Here is a 9,466-nt window from a genome sequence, read left to right as displayed (position 1 = left end):
GCTATTCGGGGTCTTTTGTGGTTCCATACAAATTTTTGGATAGTTTGTTCTAGTTTTGAGAAGTATGCTGGTGCAATTTTGATTGGGATTGCATTGAATGTGTAGATTGCTTTGAGTAGTAATGACATCTTAACTATATTTATTCTTCCTATCCATGAGCATGGAATGTTTTTCCATTTCTTTGTGTCTTCTTCAATTTCCTTCATAAGTTTTCTATAGTTTTCATCATGCAGATCTCTTGTATCCTTGGTTAGGTTTATTCCTAGGTATTTTATGGTTTTTTGTGCAATTGTGAATGGGATCAGTTTCTTGATTTCCTTTCTGTTGCTTCATTGTTGGTGTATAAGAATGCAACCGATTTCTGTACGTTGATTTTGTACCCTGCAACTTGGCTGAATTCTTGGATCAGTTCTAGTAGGCTTCTGGTGGAGTCTGTCGGGTTTTTGATGTAGAGTATCATGTCATCAGAATGTTGGTGTTATTTTTATAGGTATTGGATTGAATATGTAGAATTGCTTTGGGTAATATTGACATTTTAACAATATTTGCTCTTCCTATCCAGGAGCATGGAATATTTTTCTGTGTGTGTGTTTGTGTGTGTGTTTGTGTGTGTGTCTTTTTCAATTTCTTTCATAAGCTTTCTATAGTTTTCTGTGTATAGATTTTTCACTTCTTTGGTTAGATTTATTCCTAGGTATTTTATGGTTTTAGGTGCAATTGTAAATGGGATCGATTCCTTGATTTCTCTTTCTGTTGCTTCATTGTTCGTGTATAGGAATGCAATCGATTTTTGTGCATCGATTTTATATCCTACCACTTTGCTAAATTCATGGATCAGTGCTAGCAGTTTTTAGGTGGAGAATCTTTTGGGTTTTCCATATAGAGTATCATGTCATCTCCAAAGAGTGAAAGTTTGACCTCCTCTTGGATGATTTGGATACCTTTTATTCCTTTGTGCTATCTGATTGCTTTGGCTAAGACTTCCAATACTAGGTTGAATAACAGTAGTGAGAGGACATCCTGTCTTGTTCCTGACCTTAGGAGGAAAGCTCTCAGTTTTTCCGCATTGAGGATGATATTAGCGTTGGGTCTTTCATACATGGCTTTTATGATCTTGAGGTATGGTCCTTCTATCCCTACTTTCTTGAGGGTTTCTATCAAGAAAGGATCCTGTATTTTGTCAAATACTTTTTCTGCATCTATTGAGAGGATCATGTGGTTCTTGTCCTTTCTTTTATTGATGTGATGTATCACATTGTTTTGTGGATATTAAACCAGCACTGTATCCCAGGTATAAATCCCACTTGAGCATGGTGAATAATTTTTTTAATGTATTGTTGGATCAGTTGGCTAACATCTTGTTGAGGAATTTTGTGTTCATGTTGAGGAATTTTATGTTCATGTTCATCAGGGAAATTGGTCAGTAGTTCTCCTCTTCAGTGGATTCTTTGGTTTTGGAATCAAGGTAATGTGGGCTTCATAGAAAGAGTTTGGATGTTTTCCTTCCATTTCAATTTTTTTGGAACAGCTTCAAGAGAATAGGTGTTAACTCTTCTTTAATGTTTGGTAGAATTCCCCTGGAAAGCCATCTGTCTCTGGACTCTTGTTTTTTGGGAGATTTTTGACTACTAAGTTGATTTTTTTTTACTGATTATGTTCATTTTTTTCTGTTCATTTTTTCGGTTTCTTCCTGTTTCGGTTTTGGTAGTTATATGTCTATGAATTTGCCCATTTCTTCCAGATTGCCCATTTTATTGGCGTATAATTGCTCATAATATTCTCTTATTATTGCTTTAATTTCTCCTGTGTTTGTTGTGATCTCTCCTCTTTCATTCTTGATTTAACTTATTTGGGTCCTTTCCTTTTTCTTTTTGATCAAACTGGCTAGTGGTTTATCAATTTTGTTAATTTTTTCAAAAAATCAGCCTCCAGTTTCATTGATCTGTTCTGTTTTTTTGTTTGTTTGTTTTGATAGCATTGATTTCTGCTCTAATCTTTATTATTCCCTGTCTTCTGCTGGTTTCGGGTTTTATTTGCTCTTTAAGGTGTAAGGTTAGGTTGTGTATCTGTGACCTTTCTTCCTTCTTTAGGAAGGCCTGTATTGCTATCTACTTTCCTCTTATGACCACCTTTGCTGTGTCCCAGATGTTTTGGGTGTGGTGTTATTTTCATTGGCTTCTGTATACTTTTTAATTTCCTCTTTAACTTCTTGGTTAGTCCATTCATTCTTTAATAGGATGTTCTTTAGTCTCCAAGTATTTGTTACTTTTCCAAGTTTTTTCTTATGGTTGGTTTTGAGCTTCACAGCATTGTGGTCTGAAGATATGCATGGTATGATCTTGATCATTGTGTATTTGTTGAGGGCTGATTTGTGTCCCAGTATGTGATCTAGAGAACATTCCTTGTGCACTGGAGAAGAATATTTATTCTGTTGCTTTAGGATGAAATGTTCTAAATATATCTGTAAAGTCCATGTGGTCCAGAGTGTCATTCAAAGCCATTGTTTCCTTGTTGATTTTCTGCTTAGATGATCTGTCCATTGCTGTAAGTGGGGTGTTGAAGTCCCCTGCTATTATGTATTATGGTATTATTGCCAATGAGTTTCTTTGTGTTATGTTGCTTTATGTTTAAATGATTCATATATTTGGGTGCCTCCACATTTGGATCATAAATGTTTACAGTTGTTAGGTCTTCTTGGTGGATAGATCCCTTAATTATGATATACCTTTCTTCATCTCGTGTTACCGTCTTTATTTTAAACTCTAGATTGCCTGTATAAGTATGGCTACTCCAGCTTTCTTTTGTTGACCATTAGCATGATAGATGGTTCTCCAACTCCTTACTTTCAATCTGAAGGTGTCTTTAGGTCTAAAGTGGGTCTCTTGTAAACAAAGAGGTGGATGCTTTTTCTTATCCATTCTGTTACCCTATGTCTTTTGATTGGAGCATTTAGTCCATTAACATTTAGAGTACTGAAAGATATGAATTTATTGCCATTGTTTCCTGTAGAGTTGCAGTTTCTGGTGGTGTTCTCTGGTCCTTTCTAGTTTTTGTTGCTTTTGTTCCTCCCCCACTCCCCCTTCTTTTCTCCCCTCAGAGAGTTCCCCTTAAAATTTCTTGCAGACCTGGTTTAGTGGTCACAAACTCCTTTAATTTTTGTCTGGGAAACTTTTAATCTCTCCTTCTATTTTGAATTACAGCCTTGCTGGATAAATAATTCTTGGCTGCATATTTTTCCAGTTTATCATATTGAATATATCCTGCCACTCCTTTCTGGCCTGCCAAGTTTCTTTGGATAGGTCTGCTGCGAACCTGATCTGTCTTCCCTTGTAGGTTAAGGACTGTTTTTACCTAGCTGCTTTCATGATTCTTTCCTTGCCTGAGTATTTGTGAATTTTACTAAGATATGCCTTGTTGATGCCTGGTTTTTGTTGACTCTAATGGGTGTCCTCTGTACTTCCTGGAATTTGATGTCTGTGTCTTTCCCCAGGTTGGGAAAGTTTTCTGCTATGATTTGCTTACATCACCCTTCTACCCTTTTTTCTCTCTCTTCAATTTCTGGGACCCCTATGATCTATGATTCTGATGTTCCTTTTTAATGAGTCCCTGATTTCTCTGATTCTTAAGTTGTGCTCTTTTGCCTCAGTCTCCTTATTTTTTCTGCTTCATTATTCTCCATAAGTTTTTTTCTCTATATCGCTGATTTACTGCTCTGCCTCATCAATCCTTGCCACTGTGGCATTCATTCGAGATTGCGGCTCAGTTATATCATTTTTAATTTCATCCTAAATAGCTGTGCAGAGAGGGATTCTAATCTATTTTCAACCCCAGCTAGTATTCTTATTATTGTGATGCTCAATTCTGGGTCAGACATCTTGTTTGTATCTGTATTGATCAAGTCTCTGCCTATTGTCTCTTCCTGCTCTTTTTGGGGGGATGAATTCTTTCATTTTGTCATTTTGAAGGAAGAAAAGGAATAAATAAGGTAAAAAAATTAAAATTAAATTTAAAATGACACACACACACAAAATGAAATATATGATGCTAGATCCTAGGTGTATTTAGGTCTGGTTGTTGAAAGGAGATTGATAGATTAGAGGTAAAAGTGAAAAATTAAGGAAAAGAAAAAGAAAACGTTTGAAAATTTGAAAAAATGAATGCCATGAAAGCGAATAAAATGAAATGATGGAAATAAAATAGAATTTGAATAATTTACAAAAATAAAAAATATAGTAGGAAAAATTAAAAATATTTAATAAAAATTGAAAATAATTTTTTCTTTATGTAACCATGAAGAAGAAAAAAAAGTCAAATACACCAGCGAACAGACTGAAATATGATTGAAATTACATCGTTTTCCACTAGAAGTCAAACTATGAAGTAATTTATAGTCTGTAAACTAAGCAGGCTGAGAGACGTGTTTCTGAAGAGCGAGGTTGGCCATTGGACAGGGCTTAGTGTAATGGCTCTGTTCTCCACTAGATGGCGCTGCTTAGCTTACTGGGGTGGATTGTTTTGGGGCTTGTAGGTATGTATGTGCATGCGTGAGAGGGGTGAAAATGACACCACTCAGCTATCCAGTCTCTAGTATCAGAAGTCTCTTTTCCCCGATCAGCAACCGCACACCCGTCCTTGGTTTCCCATGTCCACTCCCCACTTTCACACTGTCCCTGACCATGCCATCAGGTCGTCAGGAGCACCTCCCTCCTGAGTTTTATCTCAGATGCGACTCTGTTTGCCACACCCTCACTCTGAGGGACTTTGACCCACTCAAATCTTCTGGGGGAGGCTCTCACTGGGCAATGGTGGGGGGCCCGCAGCACCCAGGATCATTCGCGGAACCGTGCTGCTGCCGATACCCAGAGACTGGCTGGGTGCCAGCCTGCCCTAGGAAATGTTCACGTGATCATGTAGCAGCAGCATTTCAGGAATTATAGAAAATCTCAACCCACATCTGGCACAAGGCTTCACCCTTAACGACCTTGTTCCAGCACCAGCAACTGCGGTTGTTCTCTGGGGTTTGCTGGCACCTTTGCCTGTGGGGGAGTGGGTGCACAGCGTCTACCAAATGTCCTCCCTACAGGGAAACCGCCTCTCGCCACGTGGCCGAGGACCCTTGGACCTTGCTCTGCTCCTTGGGGATGTGATTTTTCCCATCAGAGCACTGCTAGGTATTAAGCTGCAGACTTCAGATTCTGTGCCCCCCTTGTTTAGAGAGTCTTAGTGGAATTCAAACCCTCCTCTTTCTTCTTTCTCCCCTTTTTAGTTCTGTCCCTGTGGCTGTTTTCACTTTTATCCTTTCTCCAGCTGCTTTTGCTGGGGAGCAGGTGCTTTTCCCCATACTCTCTCCCTCCCCCCATCTCTGTCCTCTCTCCGCAAGCAAAAACCGCTCCCTGCCCTATGTGGCTTCCCTACCCCAGTTCACCTCTCCGTGCTGTGTCCCCGCTGAGTTCTGTGGTTCAGGTTGTTCAGATTGTTATGTTAATCCTCAAATCAGTTTTCTAGGTATGCAGGTTGGTTTCAAGATGGTTTAGTGTTGAACTGGCTGCATTTCAGGGACTTGAGACGCAAAAAAAATTCCATGCTTTTCCACCATCTTGGCTCCTACCCTTATACCACACCTTTATCCATTCATTCATCCATCGATGGACATTTGTGCTGTTTCCATACTTTGGCTTTTTGTTCGACTTTTAAAAACTGGACTCCGTGTTGTCCCCACAAGTATTCCCGGCAGGGCCACCTTCCATACTGAAGGCTCAGTGTCCTTCACTTTGCACTCTTGTCTCTTACTAGTGTGGTGCCTTGCATCTTGGCCCAGTTTGCTCATGCATGCATGGAGGAAGGTGGAAAGGTGGGGAGAATGGAAGTGAGCCTAGAGGGCTCTGCGGGAGGGAAGTGGAAGGAATCAAATGTGGGCCCCCGGCGAATGGCGTGTGCACATGCCCCAGGCATGGCTGTGGGGTAAGGGGTGTGTGAACCTGTTGGTAAGGGGCATCTCAGTTCCAGCAGGAGCACCTGGAAATGGTTTGTGGGTAGTCATGGGGCCGCATGGGTCCGTTTGGGGAGCCATTGTTGTGGCTCAGGTTCCCTGGGACACAGATGCCAAGGCTGAGATTTGCCAGTGGGGGGTTTAGTTGGGAAACTCTTGATGACACGTGAGGAGACATGAAAGGAGAGGGATTAGACAGAGACACGTTGCCCTGTGATGTTGCTGGAACCAGGCTGTGAGCTTAGTCCACAGGGAGCTCTGGCCACAGCTGGATGGTGCCTTGGTCCTGAGCGGGGGGGGGGGAGCGGTGGGGATCTGGGAGGTGCACCCCAGCATCTGCTCCACACGGTGACTTCTCTGTGGTCTTTTGTCCTCCCCTTGTTACATTTTAAGTCTTTGGAAGTTATTTGGTGAGGACACACAAATGATGTTTTAGATACGAGACATATATACCACAGAGCCTTTTTTTTTTTTTTAATTTATTTTTTAAAAATTACTTCCGAGAGAGAGAGAGAGAGCGTGAGCAGGGGAGGGTCAGAGAGAGAGGGAGGTACAGAATCCGAAGCAAGCTCCAGGCTCTGAGCTAGCCATCAGCACAAAGCCCGATGGGGGGCTCTAACCCACGAACTGTGAGATGATGACCTGAGCCGAAGTCGGATGCTTAACCGACTGAGCCACTCAGGCGCCCCCACAGAGCCTTTTTATTTACTGCTCTTCTAATCTCTAGAACAAAACATTCTTAATTAACGATGCCCCCTTAGTAAGTACCCTTTTCTATGCTCCATTTCAGAGCACACTACATTAAACACTGTTTTCAAACCTAGCTTCTAGTCCTCACCCACATCCCATCTGGTCAAGGTTTCCCAGTCACTGTGCGACTGAGACTTTCCAGGTACCTCCCTCTGTCAGCCCAGTGACTCATTTCCTGTTCTCTTCCTGCTCCCGACAGCACCTTGTGGCATGGCTGATTGTCCCTTTTCCTTGAAAGACTGATTTTCTTTTCCCCTCTGCACCCAGCTTCTGCTCTGTGCTCTGAATCCTGTGTACAGGGGTCTCCGCATCTCTGATGGGATGCCTAACAGGCATCGCCATCTTTATTTGTGCAAAAATGGTCTGGACCTTTTCTAAACGTCTTCCCCCTGCATCCTGCACATCTTGGTTGAGGGCCAGCTTGTACTTCCTAGTGCTTAGATGCACATCTCGGCATGAATGTAAAATAGGTAAGAAATTACATTATTTAAGTATTTATAAGATAAGAAAAAGTTAAACAGTTACTTAACATGGTAGGGAACATATGGTTTCTAAAATTCTTTCAAGACGTTGGGTGGGGGTGGGGGGCAAATATTGTAAGACAAGTCCCAATCTGTATCCCCAGGTGCCTGAGTGACCTCCTCTCCTGCTGGTCTCCTGATCCTGCTGCAGCCACGCATGCCTCTCCCCCTCTCCCCTCTACCTCTCTGCTGGGGCTAGGCCTGCTCCTGCCTCAGGGCCTCCCAGGCTCTGTCCCTCTGCCTGGAACTGTCTGGCTCCTCAGAGGCAAGGGGCAAACACCCTCCCTCCCTCTTCTGGATCCTCATTCTGATGCTGCCTTCTTTCTCAGTGGAGCCTCTGGGACTTCCCAGTTAACATGGCAGCCGCACCCTCACCCCCACCTCTGCTGGCTGGCCTGCATATTTCCTTCTGCTCCTTCCCCTTCCAAGTTTGGATCCTGGTGACAGCAAGCTCCAGGGTGAGAGCAGGTGGGAGGTGGCATATCTGTTAGGACAGCTGTTAGAAAAATACAAGAGATAACAGGCGTTGGTGAGCAAGTGGAGAACAGGGAGCCCTTGTGCACTGTTGGCAGGAATGTAAATGGATGCAGCCATTTTGGAAGACAGGGTGGAAGTTCCTCAAGAAGTTAAGAATAGAACTGCTGCAGGGGCGCCTGGGCGGCCTAGTCGGTTGAGCGTCTGACTTTGGCTCAAGTCATGATCTCACGGTTCGTGGGTTCGAGCCCCGTGTCAGGCTCTGTGCTGACAGCTAGCCTGGAGCCTGTTTCGGATTCTGTGTCTCCCTCTCTCTGACACTCCCCTGTTCACTCTGTCTCTCTGTCTCTCAGAAATAAATAAAGCATTAAAAAAAAAGAATAGAACTACTGCATGATTCAGCAATCACACTTCTGGATCTGTATCCACAGGAAAGGAAATCACTGTCTTGAAGTGAGATCTGCACTCCCATGGACATTACTGCTATCATTATTCACAATTGCCAAGGTACGGAAACTACCTAAATGTCGACAGATGAATGGATAAAGAAAATTTTATAGATACATACAATGAAATATCATTTGGCCATAAAAATGAAGGAAATCCTACTATTTACGACAACCTGGGTGAACCCGGAGAACATTATTATGCTAAGTGAAATAGCCATACAGAGAAAGACAACTACTGTGTGATCTCGCTGACACACGGAACTTAAAAATGTCAAACTCCTACCAGCTGCATCGGCGGGAGTCTCGGGGGCACTTGGTACGGCGCTCTGGGCGCTTTGGTGGCGTGGAGACAGGAAGTTTGGTGGTTTCGAGGCATTGGCGCTGTTTATTTTGTAAGGAGGGAGGGGCAGAGAGAAGGAGAGAGAATCCGAAGCAGACTCCACACTGTCAGCGCAGAGCCTGACGCAGGGCTCAGTATCACTAAATGTGAGATCATGACTTGAGCTGAAATCAAGAGTTGGATGCTCGACCAGCTGAGCCACTCAGGCGCCTCTCAAGGGCTACCTCAAGAAACAAGCCAGAGTACACAAGGTGGAGAGTCCCAAATATCACTACGAATAGGAAAATAAAATAACCAAGGTCCCAACAAGAGAAACCAAGAGATACCATTCAAAAACACTCTCTGAAAGGATAGGCCCAGGACAGTCAAAGAGTCTTCTTGGGTACAGCAGCACTCATAGCTACAGAGAGCATAACAGGTCTTTAAAACCAACAAGAGCCGGAAAGCTAACTAATATGATGAAACGAAAGAGCTCTCCTACAAAGAAACTCCAAGAAGAAATGACAGCTAATGAACTCCTCGAAACAGATATCAGCAGCATAACTGAACAAGATTTTAGAATAATAATGGGAAAATTAATAGCTGGGCTTGAACAAAAGCATAGGGGACATCAAAGAAACTATGGCTACAGACAGAATGGAAAATAAAAATAGGCATGAAGAATTAAAAAATGCGATAAATGAGATACATAATAAATTAGAGGCCTCCAATGCACGGATAAAGAGGCAGAAAGGAGAATAAGTGATTTAGAAGACACCATTATAGAAAAACAAGAAGCTGACAAAAAAAGAGACAAACTGATCCAGGAACAGGAAAGAAGAATTTGAGAGCTCAGCGATACGGTCAAACGCAACAATATCCGTATCATAGGAATCCCAGAAGAGGAAGAGAGAGGGAAAGGTGCTGAAGGAGTCCTGGAACAAATTATAGCAGAGAACTTCCC

Source organism: Hyaena hyaena, unplaced genomic scaffold, assembly GCF_003009895.1.
Source record: "Hyaena hyaena isolate Hyena2069 unplaced genomic scaffold, ASM300989v1 scaffold_871, whole genome shotgun sequence".
In the NCBI taxonomy this organism is placed as follows: Eukaryota; Metazoa; Chordata; class Mammalia; order Carnivora; family Hyaenidae; genus Hyaena; species Hyaena hyaena.
This window is presented reverse-complemented; position numbering follows the sequence as displayed.